We start from the raw sequence: 14,575 nt of genomic DNA on the forward strand, positions 1-14,575 counted from the left end.
TTTGGGATCTAGTCTCCTATATACACAGTGTCAATGCCACAAGCGGCATAATGCCATGCTTTTCTTCCTATTTTCATCTCTACTATGTTAGAGGTCTTTTTCATCCTTCAAGCTTTTGTGGAAAAAAAAAATGCTTTTAGTTAGTTTTCTTTTCTTTTTTTTCATTTATAACCCAAAGAACCGCTTCTGGAACTGGAGACATAGTTGTCAATGCCAGCAGCTTAAAACTACGAGGCTAAGACCCTCGCCGCCATGGCCTATACTAGGCTTCGGCTTACATGAGAGTATGATGCCCATAAGATTTGAACTTCAGCCACCCGTATAACAGCCTTGGCTGAACCCCACTATGCTAACCCCCTCTAATAGGGTTGGGCTTCAGGTCGGCCCGACCCCATATGTATATATGGGTTCTTCTATGATGGTACTGTACCATCATAACTTATGGTGCCTAACTCTTGATTTACGTCCAAGAGTTCACTAAGAGAAATGAAACAGGCATAGAAACGCTCCTCTCTTGGGCCGGCAAATTCTGCTGACCAAAAAGCTCGTGCTTAAAAAAAAAAGATTTTTAAAACCTTGAAAACTCACTTTTAGGGGCACGAAACTGCATGTATCTTTCACACTTTGCAAATCTTATGTATTTGTTATTGGAAAGTGCACTTTTTATGATAAAATAATTGTAAATTTTTAAGAATATATTTATTGAAGCCTACATATATGAAGGATATTTTGAGAAAGAAATCTTAAAAGATGCATTTAAATAAAATCACATTTTGTTTATTTATTTTATAACTTTTGTGTCGCTTCTTGCTTTCCCTTATGCCTCCTAAGCTCCTCGTACTTTATGCATGAAGGCATTTTTACACACTTTGCTTTATGTTTTATGCATTCGCTTCTATCACCCACTTCTTACTCTATAAGATTACCAGTATGGAATTCTAAACTCTGGTGAGATGAAAGTATTTGTTAATTGCTTGTAAGAAGCTGTGCGCATTATCAATGTGCTCACTACACATACATGCATGCAAGGAGAGAGAGAGAGAGAGAGAGAGAGAGAGAGAGAGAGAGAGAGAGAGAGAGAGAGAGAGAGAGAGAGAGAGAGAGAGAGAGAGAGATGCAAATGGGTAGAGCTGAGTTGGGTCGGAACATGATTTGGACCTATACTGTCAAATGTAGATAGTATATAATTGAATCTGAAACAAACATGAAATAAATGTAGTTGGGTATTCTCAGATTTAGGTCAGAATTAAGTAAACAAATACTTTTGGATTGAGATCGGATTAGGATTGACCCAACTATTTTTGCTTTTTAGTTGAAAATTATTTTTTAGAGGTTCTAGTATAACACAGGTTGTCAAGCCTTATCCCAACTACATGTACGAATCAAATTCTTTGATTCCTTTCTATCTAAAGCTACAACTTCGGCCACTTTATAATCCTTTATATCACCTCTGACTGTTTCCTTCGAAGTTTTTGGTGGTCTTTCTTTTTCCTTAATTCTTTCTTGTACCATGTCAGCTTCTCTCATGAGTATCATAATAAGTCTCCTTACAACATGTCATATTCTCTTATCTTATTTTTTATTGATTGGACTCCTAGGCACAATCTGATATTTCCATTCCTAATTTTATCTTTTACGGTAATCCCAAACATTCATTTAGCATATGCATTCTGCATCATGCACTTTATCTTGTCATTTTCCAACAATCAACCTCATATAACAATGCTGGTTTTATAGCAGTTTGATACGAACATTTTTTTAATTGTAGGGGTACTTTTTTATCACATCATGGCATGTCTCTACTTCACCTAACAAGCACAGATCTTTTTCAAATTGGCCATTCTATTACATTATACATCTTAAATATTAAAGCTTATGACATTGTTGAATGAGATCTTGTATTGTTACAACATTGCTCTCATTAACTTCTGGATTAAGTTTTCTCCATATATTTTGATTTTGTTATACTAATTCTTAAACCATTTTTTATCTAATATGCTTTAAAGTTCTAGTTTTGTTTGTATACCATCTTTATCTTAGCTAACAAGTGCTATATTAACTACGAAGATCATATACTTGTGGATCCCTTTTATTTTTGGAAAACAAAAACAAGAGATTTTTTACTTCAGAAAATCATTTTAAATGTGGGTCCGAAAACCGGATCCAAATTTGAGAAGATGTGGGTACATTTTTCAAGCTAAAGAGCCTTTTCTCCTCCTTCGATGAGGGATCAACATAACAAAAAACTCTCGATCATACCTATTGTGAATCCTACAAAAAAGGTGAGTTTGGTGGTGGAAACTACTGAAACTCGAAAAGAATGTGAGACAAACAAAATACAATGCATTAGACTATCCAAAACATAATCAAACATATTAAATAACTAAAATAAACATTGAAACAATAATCAAATATCACATCTGGCTTAGGTAACCCTTTCTATGGTTGACAAGCATGGGAGAGCGCAAACAACACTTCGGCTAGACGCGAGCTCTAAAAGATGGGTGAGATAGGGATATGAGTCCTAGGCTAGGCTAATCGGCTAGGCCAAGTGGGCTAGGTGGATCGACTAAGCTAGGTTAGGCAATGGTAAGGGTTTTGAAGACCAGATGTTGAAATAGGGAGGGGTGACTCCCTATTTATAGGTTTCTGACGTAGATTCGAATACATTTTCTACGTATCTGAGATCCATTTGGATAGACAATTGATAGGAAGATAGAATTTGAATGAAGGGACAAGATTAAATCTGTGCTTTACTACCTCGGATGGAGAATCTTGCAAAGGAAGGATGGGGTGGGGGTGGATGGCTTTCTATTCCAGTTTGGGCAAGCTAAGAAAGCAAATCTCACTCAAGAGGCGTGCTTAAAAGGGCAGCAAAGCATTAACGATAATTAGAGCAAACAACAACTCAACAATGACAATAACTTGGGTTGTTGTTAGCGGTAGGTGCTAACGACAATGCGTTGAGCAGACGATGGTGACAACTGAATGGTTGCTCACAACTCAAGTTGTCGTTAGGGGTTAGATGACATCACCTTCTAGAACGAAGAGTCTCCTCTAATGACAACTCAAGGTCGATAGTAACAACTGAGAAGTGATAACGACAATGCTTGAAGGGATGACGATAACTCAAGTTGTTGTTAGGAAGAGTAAATGTAATTTTGCCATACCTTTTCACTTTTATGTCAAATTGAAGTGATTTTTATTGAGTTGAAAAACTGAGAATGTCCTCTACAACTTTCATGTTGATGAAAAACTTGAAAAAGTCATTTTGGAGGGTCAAAATCAGATTAAAGATGTAAGACATGAATTTTTATGAGAAAAATATCTTAGTCAAAATTTGGGTGTCCACAAATGCCTCTCTTTGTTATTGAGCATGCGAAGCTTAATCGGTAACAAAGAAAGTAGATACACAGGTGCTTGAAGAGACAGAAAGACTAGCTCTGACAAAGCATTTTTAAAAAGAGATCTTTGATAAAGTCATATAGACAACTTAACGATTGACATGAGCTAAAGACTAATATACAACTTAACATGAGGGACTCCTTGTTGCGCTTGACTGTATAGGCAAAGAGGTTTGGTTAAGATGCTGGACTGCATACTAAGCTTAATACCTTGTTTCACACAAAGGCTCTTCCTTGAACTCGATGTTGTGAGTGGGAGGTCTTATTGAATGAGGTTAGATGAAGACGAAACAAGTATCTTGTCGCTCGAAATCACACGAAGATAGTTGACATTTTTGACAAAAGATAAAGACTTCTTCTTGAAAAGGCAAAGACATTTTTGATATTTTTGACCTTTTAGATGGGGTAAAATAAAGTGGAATAGAGACTTTTTAGGAATACGCCTTTGAGATAGGATTGAGTTTAGGATGATTTGTGTGTTCGTCAATTGGGTTTTAATCTGTGGGACAACCTAAGGACCTAATGTCCATCTATCTAAAGATGATTCTAAGATAGGACTAGGTTGACTTTTCCTAATGGAACATGGGACATGGGACATGGGACATGGGACATGGGATAATTGAGTTCCTAATAGCTATATCACCTGCAAAGAAAACTTGTTAGTAACATGCCAAATATGCATATGATAAGACATGATATGATAATGCATGATGAAATGCTTTAATTTGACCCATTTTGATCAAGATGATCCTAAAGCAAGTTTTTAAGACATTTTTTTTAACTCATGAAAGATCAATTTTTTGAGAAAATAATATAGAAGACACTTGGATTTGGCTTGCTTGAAGTTAATATTGTCATCTTTGACATAAAATGACTATGTTGACAAAATGCATTTTTCGACGTTCCACTCTCTAGCTTAATGATCAGCCATTCATGGTGGAAGGGTCTCGTCGATGACCAACTATCAATCTCAAGATAAAGAAGGAACTTTATTTCACATGAGGGTTTTCTCGGCATAATGAATAGCCATGCAAAGTGGAATCGACGACTAACCATCGGTCTCAAGACAAAACAAGCAAGAAAAAATGCAGCCCAACAAAGAAATATTTTTAAAAGATTAACTCAAAATGATACTTCTTGCAAAAGCTATGACAATGATCTGTGCGTTATGAAAAACCCAATTTGAATAAAATTTACAAAGATTGCAAAAAAATTTTTGTCAAAAAATCTTGTCGTAGGAGCAACTTGTAGACCTTTGTGGGTTAAATGAGATGACATAAATGAATGCTTGCAATATAAATGCTATGAATGAGAATCATATCATGATGTTAAAGAACTTCATGAAAAACAAATGACAAGACAAAGATGACATTTATGAATGACAATAGTGCATGACATAATGCTGAGTACCATGGTGAGACTTAGAAAATGAAATGTGCATGATGACCTAAGTCTAAAAATGATGCTATAAATTTTTTTTTCAAAAGAAAAAGAAATTGTCCCTTGATAAAAAAATTAAGAACAAATTTTGAAAATGAAAATTTTCATCTGCCTAGATACTTGCCATGAAAAGTGTTGTAGACATGAGAAACATAAGTGCATAAGTGAGTGTGTGCAACTTGCATTACTCAATAGCAATTTGATTTTTTGTCAATTTTGATTTGATTTCACTATCCAATTTTTACCCATAATTGAAGTCATCATAAAATAGACAAGCTCACTCTTCTTCACTAAAATAAATCTTCTGTTTGACCCTCAACTTTGAAAGCAATTAGTCATAAAAGTACATGTATAAGCTCATGCTTTATTGGATGTCAATCTAATTTCACAAAAATTGAGACTCTAGAAACTTCTAAATGATTAAAGCTCCTTGGTCACGTAGGCCTAAAAATGAGAGCTCCAACTGCATAAAAGCCTCTGACTTTTCAACCCGATGCACTTTAACCTCTTCACTCCACTGCTTGCATCAAAATCATGCATATTGAATATTTTCAAGTAGCCCATCATTTTTCAAAGACTTTGAAGAAAACAAATAAGACATGGTTTATTGAACAAAGTGAATGGTAATAACAATGGCAAGGGATGAAATAGTATGATTTTATTTTTTTATTTTTTATTTTTTAACTTTGGGTACCATGAGGCTAAAAAAGGGTAACACTGAAGATTGAACACAATATTTTTTTTGCGAGAACTCTTTTCTTTATGCTCTTCATAAAAAAATGCCCCAGGATAAGGTTTGAATGGGTAGATTTTAGTAAAGTCCATAAATTTTGTAGATTTATGAAAATAATGAGTTATTCTGGTATTTTCTAGATAATTAATTGATAGTTAATTATCATGAGATTTTGGATTTTATCAAGTTATTTAATATTTATTTAAAATTTACTAGTTTTTAAAACATATTTGGATTTGGATCTCGATGGGAGATCCACAAGGATCAACCCCCTATGAAATCCAATTCAAATTGTTCAACTTGAACACATAGGATCTATTAGATCTTATAGTTTAATCAAGTTTGAATCTAGAGAGAGTTCTGAATTCATAAAATGATATGATCATGATTCAGATTCATTCGATTGGGCCTGGTATAAGTTAAAAATAAACTTTGAATTTGGATCTAGAAAGGGATCTAGGTTACTCAGACCATATGATTGAGATTTGGATTCATGATGTAGATCCAATCCCAAAACAAGTTGGATCCAAAGGAGATCCAAAGTGTTAAATACAGTGGGTTTGAAATTGGATCCATTTAAACAAACCAATTCTAATCAAACTAATAAATAAATATGCAATATATATATATATATATATATATATATAATTATAACTGGTTATGGATCTTACTTAGGATCTTGTAATTGGATTGGATTAATTGGATGGACCCAATTTATATTAACATATATATATATATATATATATATATATAATTGGATCCAAGACCCAAATAAGAGCCGAAGTTGATCTCATTTAAATACCGTAGGGGTTGGGTCCATTTGGAACCCAACCTGACCCATAATAACCACCAACCTTCTGTGTTGGATCCAACCCACATCACCTCTCACACTTTTACCCCGGTTTGGGTTGGATCCATTAGGATCCAACCCAACCCACTGTACCCCACCGCCATACGCACCCTCTCCCATCCTAAACTCTATAACCCCTCCCCCCCCAAACCCACCTTTGATTTTTTCATTCCTCACTCACTCTTTCTCTTGTTCACATACCCCCCCTCTCACTGGCTCTCATTCTCCCTTATGTGCAAACCCCATGTACCACCACCTCCATTCTTCCCGACGACCCCCAACCCACTAATGGTACTGTAAGGCCCATAAATTTTCTGAAATTTTAGTCAAAATAAAGAGGAATTTTAATATGAAAAATCTAAGTTGTGAAAATATTGATTTAGTATTTAACTCAACTAATTAATAATTATTTATATTTTTAGAGTTTAGAATTTTAGTAGTAATTAACCAGAAGGATTAAACTAGTGTTTAATTATTAAATAATCATAATTAATGCTTAGTGGCTAATTACTTTTGAATTATTCCCTAAGTTATTATTTAAAATTAAGGAAAAATATATTATAGTGTTAATATAGAAGTTCAGACCTAATTTAGAATTGGATCGAATCCAATTGGATAAGATCCAAAGTAAAAAAAATCATGAAATGAAATTTCTAAAAATAAAGGACTAATATGGAATTTTCATACATTGAGGTTCCTAAAAGGAATATCAACAAATAGTAAAACTAACAAATATTAAATTATGACAAAAAGGTAACTAGGTATTTAAAGTTTTAGTTGAAATAGAACAAACTAGAGTCTAACCAAAGGGGGGGGGCAGTTTTGGTCAAATCATTGTCTTGAGATTTGTAGCCAATAGAATTTCACCAAGATCCCAAGAAGAATCCCAACAAATCGTAGGAAAATTCAAAGCTAGAATTCTTATCATTTGTATAGGTTTCCATTTTGGTGAAAGTCTTCACATGTTTATGAAAGTCAAGGGTCATATATGAAAGATTTTTTTTTTTAGAATTGGGTTGGATTAATCTCAACCCTTCGTTCTCTTATAAATGATCTAAGCCACACATCTCAATGTAATAATTACCTTTTGCCTATAAATACCACTCCAAAAAAAAGAAAAGATGCATCCAAGAGCTCTCTCTCTCTCTCATTTTCTTTTCCTCTCCCACGATTTTGGTGTTTTTGCTCATCTTCTCCACTTTAGTGTAGTGTAGGGTGCCCATTAAAGAACTCTATCATACACCATTTGTGAGTTAAAGATCCAAGAGTGAAGTAGTTTAAGCTAGTTGCAACAATAAGATAAGGTAGGTGGATTTATGTTTTATGCATTTTGATATTTATTCAAACTTTTCTCATTCTCTCTCCTCAACCATATAAACATGTGTTTCATAATACATATGGGTATGGTGAAGGAATTCTCATGATAGGAGCCATGATTATTTTCTTATGTATACACTTCTTGAACCACACACAATTTTTGGCAAGATCCATGCTTGAAATAGATGTGCACCAACTCTAATGGTGTTTCATCATTTCAAAACCATGATCAATCATGAATAGTGATTTATGTTGTATGGAGTTATCATTCTTGAAATTTATAAGCGACCCATAAATTTTATTTCTCTTTAACCAAATCATACTTAAGAAATTATCATACTTACTATGTGATGTTTCTCAATTATAAGGTGGTCTTGAAAATTCATGTGAATGTGATAGAATTCACAAATTGGAAAATGATTTCTTATGTTGATAAAAAGTCTAAAATAACTCATGAAGAAAAGAGTGTTAGATAATTATCCATGACTTACTCAAATTTCTTTAAGCTTTTTGATGCAAGAAAGTTATGTCAATAGATAATGAATTATTTCAATAGGTGAGAAATCAATATATATATTTATTATAATGCTTCTCTCATTATTTGAGATTTCACTCCTAAAATTAAAACAATAAATGTATTTCAAACACTTTGCCATACATATTTTGAAACACTAATATATATATATATATATATAACACGTGCATACAACAATGGCTGGTCGAACAGACTCAGTTCAGACCCCAATTGTAGTCCAAAACAAGTTTGAACCATGCCAAAACCGGATAGGTCTGAACCAGCAACTGGTTCATACCTGAATCCATTTGGGTCGGCACAAACCCACTCGAAGCCGAGCAGACTGGTTCGGGCAGTGTACGCCGAGCCGGTTGAAACAGGCTGGACCGAATGGTTCAGTCCAGCCAAGGTCTGAACCAAGCCGTGCTCTCTGTTCCAGGACCAGTCCAATGCTGGTTAGACAGACTAGCAGTCGACAATTTCTTTGACTATGAAATCAAAACAGAGAAAAAAAAAGAAAGAAAAGAGAAAAAACAAAGAAGGGAAAAAGAAAGAAATAAAAAAGAAAGAGTTTTCAAGTAGGTTTGATAGTGGTTTATAAACCTGATTTGGCCGAAGTATAGTATGCAAAATTTGAAGCAAATGGTATTGCAAAACTCTTTTCATATTTGTTCTTGAAAAGTCTATGTGTAAGCCTAAGTTTTTCCATATGTAAAAACATCAAATCAGATTAGATGGTCATACACTTTCGAAATTAAGTGTTTATTTGCCTTAAGATCGATGCAATAAGATTCTCTCAATGAATGAATTCATTTTTGCCTATCCGTAACTGCTAACTGACTAACATAGTTAGTATTTGATCAAGTTATTCATATTGCATACTTGAGATTCTAAAGTATGATCATGTTATTCATATTGCATACTTGTGATTCTAAATTATGATCATGTTATTCATATTGCTTACTTGAGATTTCATGATATGATATTGAAGTTACATGATGATTTTTTTTTTAAGTATATGATTGTCCTAAAGTATGTTATGATAGATGTTTGATTAATTATAATGACACATGTGTAAATTTGCTGACCGACTCACAAGAGTTTTGACCCTGTTTCATGGGGCGTAGGTGATGAATGATGATGCAGTGTGCAGCGAGGCCATAAACCATCCTTTCCTAACTAAGTTGCCGATCTTGGAACAAGCTTTTAGGTATCTCATTTTTTAATGAGATGGTTTATTAATATTTGAGGATGTATAATATTTCAAACTATATGAGACTCATGGAATGAAAATAATTTCTTTTGGTTTGTGAGATGGATTTATATTTCAAGTACGTAACTCATTTCTGTAACCTGCTGGGATTGTCTGACTTTTTAAAACCCAAATTATATCTATTGTTTTATTTAAAAAAATTTATGGTTAAAATTCTATATTTTCAAAGTTGAAAATTTTGGGATGTTACAGGTACCCTCTTGTTAGAACCACTCCCGACGAGCCTTCCCTCCCCTCGATGTCTCTCTATCAAGCGCAGACCTGAGCCACCTCAGGTCAAGCTCTCCTCCCCGCCTTTCTCTTCTTCTTCCTTTCCCCTTACATTTTTTGGTGACAACATGCCGCCATCATCACTGCCACCTGCTGTGCAACATGTGGCTAGAGATCTCTCTTTCTCTCTAGCTCATGGCAGGTGCAGCTAGCACCAATGACTGACTCTACTGCACTCCTCTCTCTCTCTCTCTCTACATGTTTTTGCCAGAATAGAGCAGGTCAGAGGCCTGCCTCCCCTGCTTCCTCCCTCTTCCTTCTGATGAACCACCCGTAGCAGCGACAACAACTCCGCTACTCCTCGCTGTTCGTGGTTCTCTGATATTCGATTCAATTGAGTCAAGCTCGGTTCAAACTCAATTGAGCTCAACTGGGTTTGACTCAACTAAGCTCAGTTTGGTTCAATTCTAATAGATCCCAACTCAGTTCAATCCCCATTGGGTCTAGCTAGGTTCGATACCAACCGAGCTAGATCGATTCAAATCCCAACCGAGCCAGCTTGGTTTAGCCAAACTAAGCTCATCTCGGCTCAGCCAAACTGAGCCCAGCTCATCTTGACTCAACCAAGTTGAGCCCATCTCATCTCAAGCCAATCGAGCCCAGCTCAGTTCAGCCTGACTGAGCCCAACTCAGTCATGTTGACCCGAGCTTAGTTCGGGTTCGGCCTCGGTGCCGTCGTAGCTGCCACGTATGCCAAAAAATTTGTTCATCGCCAGCTTCACCGCCACTTTCTCTAGATTGTGGCTCTGCCAAAAAAAGTGTCTCCATGTCGATTCTCCTTTCGTGAATCACCGCCTCTTGCCATGGTTTATCACCTCGTTTGCAAACCCGTATGAGCACTATAATCACGTGTATATGCGTATTCTTGTACCTTTGGCATAAATACCAAGGCATAAGTTAGTCATCGCTTATGATCGAATTCACCAAAGAATCACATACATTCTGAGGTAGGGAAAATACCTACGATGTTTATATTTATACAATTCTGATATACATAAGCATGTCGCCTTGTGGATGAAGACGAGGTGCTCCTTGATCAGAAGATCGTTGGCAGAGTTGTCGAAGTCGCAGACCATGCAGAGCTGCATCAACACCTAGTCAAATAGTCCTGCATAAGCCTGGGGACCTAGAGCCACCCTCAGTGGAGGTTCGGGTTGCACAGGTTGCCAAGGTTGCAAATGAGGTCGGCGTCATAGAGGTCAGAATCGCTGGGGTGCAGGGTCTCCCAATCAAGCATCTTGGCGTGCAACCAGATGTTGGTACAGTGCCGTAGGAAGAGGGCATGGAAGGTGACGAATAAAAGGATGCCTTGTGGGTTCCTCGTGTGGAAACAATTAATGAGGTTAAGCCCAAGCTCGACAAGGACGGTGAGGTTGAAGTTGCCAAGGATGGAGAAGATGTCAGAGACACCCACTTGAACTAGCCATCGGGCGATGTGGCACCTGATCATAGACTTCACAGACACGTCTCACAACAGATACAACACTACTGCCTCCTGCTTGGTGGACAAAAGCATACCCACGCCATTGTTCACTGTTCCTGATTTGACATGGTTATTCATTTTTTTTTTAAAGAACCTCAATGAAGGACTAGTGAGCCGATGTTTTTTAATAGTTGTATCAGAGTTTAAGATCGAGAGAGAGAGGATCTAATTGCTTTAAAATTGTTTGAAAAATAGCTGAAACATAATTTCAATTTAATAGAGAAATTTCTTCGAGGCATACATATGAGTTCTCTCTTTGTAGAAACAATTTCCCCTCTTGAATTGATTCCTTTGTGTTTAATTACATAAATATGTATACGTATATAAGTATATATATATATATAAATGTTTTAAAAAATATGCATGTTCATATCTCGATGTACAAACTCGAGTTTTGTATATTGATTATGATAGCATGCTTTAAATTATGCGTGCATTTATTTATGTACACAATTTTATGTAAATCTGCTTTATTATGCATGCATCTATTTACATATAAAGTTTTACGTATGCTTGCTTTATTTAAATTATGCATGTACTTATTTATGTATGCACTTTTATATACACTTGCTTTATTTAAATTATGCATGCACTTATTTACGTAAGCACTTTTGTATACACTTGCTTTATTTAAATTACACGAGTATCTATTTACGTACGCTTGATTTATTTAAATTATTGGTGATTTACTTATGTATGCACACTTTAATGTGTGTATGTGTGCTTTAATTCATTTTTCAGAAAAAGCACGTTCATATCTCAACTTACGAATGCATGTTCACATGCCGATTTATGTCCACATGTGTCCAATATTTTATGTTTGCATGCATTGCATATTTTATAAATAAAATATCATATTTACTCTCGCATGCATTAAATATTTTACGTTCACATGCATCCGATATTTTGTGAAATAAACAAGCGATTTACGTCCACATGTGTGCAATATTTTATGTTCACATACATTGCATATTTTATAAATAAAATATCATATTTATACTCGCATGCATTGAAGATTTTATGTTCACATGCAACCAATATTTTATAAAATAAACAAAATATTTACGTTCGCATATGTGCGGTATTTTACGTTCTCATGCATTGCATATTTTATGAATAAAATATAACATTTACACTTGCATGCATCAAAGATTTTATGTTCACATATATCGAACATCTTTCAGATATCAGATTTATGAAACATTAACTATACATGTTTTGAACTTTAAGTTTAAAAAATAAATTTTGATACAATCCAGAATTTTGCCACTAAACTATTTTGACTGTGCAAACGCGGGACTTCGACTATGTGGACTTCGGTCGCACATATATCAAGTTCTCTGATATGCATCTGGGAAAAATCTGGATCTGTTGTGACATAAAATTCAGGTAATTGTTTATGTTATATGCTAGATTTGATGGTAATAAAATTTCAAAATAATTCTATGGGTTTTAATCTTTTTGAAAATCAGATTTATGGTTATTACAATTGTACCATATGACATGTAAGACATGCTGAAAGTGCTGTAGGATCGAGGCAACGAGCACTAGAGGGGGGGGGGGGTGAATAGTGCTTTTAAATAACGTCTTTGAAATTTTAAAGGATTTTGAAATTCACAAAGCAATCACACAAAGAACACAATAATTTATCATGGTTCGGTCTTCCAGACCTACATCCAGTCCCTAAGCAAAACCTGCTTGAGATTTCCATTATCAACCTTGTGTAACCACAAGAATATACAGACCAAATCCGGTTCCACTTTCAGTAACAATCCTACTGAAAGCAAACAACTCCAATCCTTTCCTTTTACAAAAAAAATATAAGTAAACAAACTTACAATCAACCTACAAGCCCTTCTTGAGAATACAAATGGAATACAATTGGATTTTGAGGTTGTTGAAATACTCAACTCACGAATTCACTATCTCTCAAAAAAATTTGAGTGAAAATATCAAGTGAGTGAGAAAATGAATACTTGAATGAATAAGAGTGAAAACAAAGAATTCGATCTTTGTAATTCAATGTAATTTGTTTGGATTCAATGTTTTTTAAGTGTGGAATGCACTCATATTTATAGTTGAAAGATTCTATATGTTGAGGGTATGAAGCGGTGTCAAAACAGTCACTTTTGAACGGTCAATTCGTTTGAAAAATGAAAAGACACACCTTTTAAAAGTTTCAGAAAAAACAATAAAATTAGTCGACTGAAACAGTAGTTAGTTGAATAAAATCAAATATTAGCAGACTGACAATTATTGTTGGTAGACTAATATGTTTAACAGAGCTGTTTGAAAATCTGAAGTTTGAAACTTAGTCGACTAAAGAAAAAGTTAGTCGACTGATAATATCATCAGTAGACTGAAAAACCTTTCAGTCGACTCTTGCTAAATTTTTTTGAAAACACACATTCCGTCCGGTCGACTAGAAAAACCTTCTGTCGACTGCTGCTAAATTTTTCAAAAATCAAACATTCTGCCCGGTCGACTAAGAAAATCTTCAGTCGACTGCTGCTAAATTTTCCAGAAAATAGACATTCTGTTCAGTCGACTAAGAGTCGATTAGTCGACTAATTCAGAAAGTTGACATTTTAGCTTAGAAAAATTTGACGCGAAAAAGTTGGTGGACTGGTGAGTCTGTTGGTCGACTAATAAACATGAAAAATTAAGTAAAGAGTTTTCTAAAACAATTTTCATGAAGGGTTCTTTTAGAAAAGTTTTTCTAAAGACTTTTTAGATAAAATGCAATTGAAATATGCACTCTAAGTAAGGCTCTTATAAGAATCTAAGACATTTAATGAAATTTACATTTTCACACTAGTCTTCAAAGATTCTTCATCGAATTCTTCAATTCTTGTCATCTTTCTTCATTGCCTTAGCTGAAATACAGTTGATTCACTTGTTCATCATCAAAACCTTGTACTTGAAGTATCGTGTACGGCTTCATTATTGTAATAATCTTCCCTTTTTAATGATGACAAACTAGTCAAAGATGGAGCATTTAGATGCTTAGATGGAGATTTTACTCTCCTTATCAATATGTTGCAAAACATAAGAAGTTAGCACAATCAAAGCACACACACACATACACACACACACATACACACAAACACACACACACACACACACATATATATATATATATATATATATATATATATATATATATATATATATATATATATATATATATATATCACATATTGATTGTTTTGCATTTCCATCATTACTTCATGCATTTCTATTTCTTTTTCATGAATGCAATTTTCAATGCTTTCACATGCAATTTTCATG

Source organism: Nuphar pumila, chromosome 2, assembly GCF_984573655.1.
Source record: "Nuphar pumila chromosome 2, dmNupPumi1.hap1.1, whole genome shotgun sequence".
Classification (NCBI taxonomy): domain Eukaryota; kingdom Viridiplantae; phylum Streptophyta; class Magnoliopsida; order Nymphaeales; family Nymphaeaceae; genus Nuphar; species Nuphar pumila.